This window comes from Penaeus monodon, chromosome 31 (assembly GCF_015228065.2).
Source record: "Penaeus monodon isolate SGIC_2016 chromosome 31, NSTDA_Pmon_1, whole genome shotgun sequence".
Taxonomy (NCBI): domain Eukaryota; kingdom Metazoa; phylum Arthropoda; class Malacostraca; order Decapoda; family Penaeidae; genus Penaeus; species Penaeus monodon.
This window is the reverse complement of record NC_051416.1, coordinates 23,239,912-23,240,283: the sequence shown is the minus strand read 5'-3', so window position 1 is coordinate 23,240,283 and position 372 is coordinate 23,239,912.

Genomic DNA, 372 nt, shown 5'->3' with positions numbered 1-372 from the left:
TTCTTCAGTGATGCTCGCTTCAATTCACTCGTGTTTTTACCGTAATGTTAAGCCCGATTAACCTATTTATACACCTAAATGTTCTTGAAACTGAGCGAAGCCATGGAAATGAATCAATATCTCAGCTTACCGCGTAGAGAAAATGCGCATGAGAAAACGTATACTACTGAGGCGACAGAAAGTAATGATGGAATCCTTACGGTGAGGAAAAAAATGTGGAGGGGTAATTATTATCCTTTTCGGCTATATAATTACATATCTAATTCATTTGCATGCTATTTCATATATATGCGCGCGTGTCGATACATTTTATTTCATTCATTTTATGCGGAATGAATAGCGTTGGTTTACTTGCTTCTTCATAGGAACTGT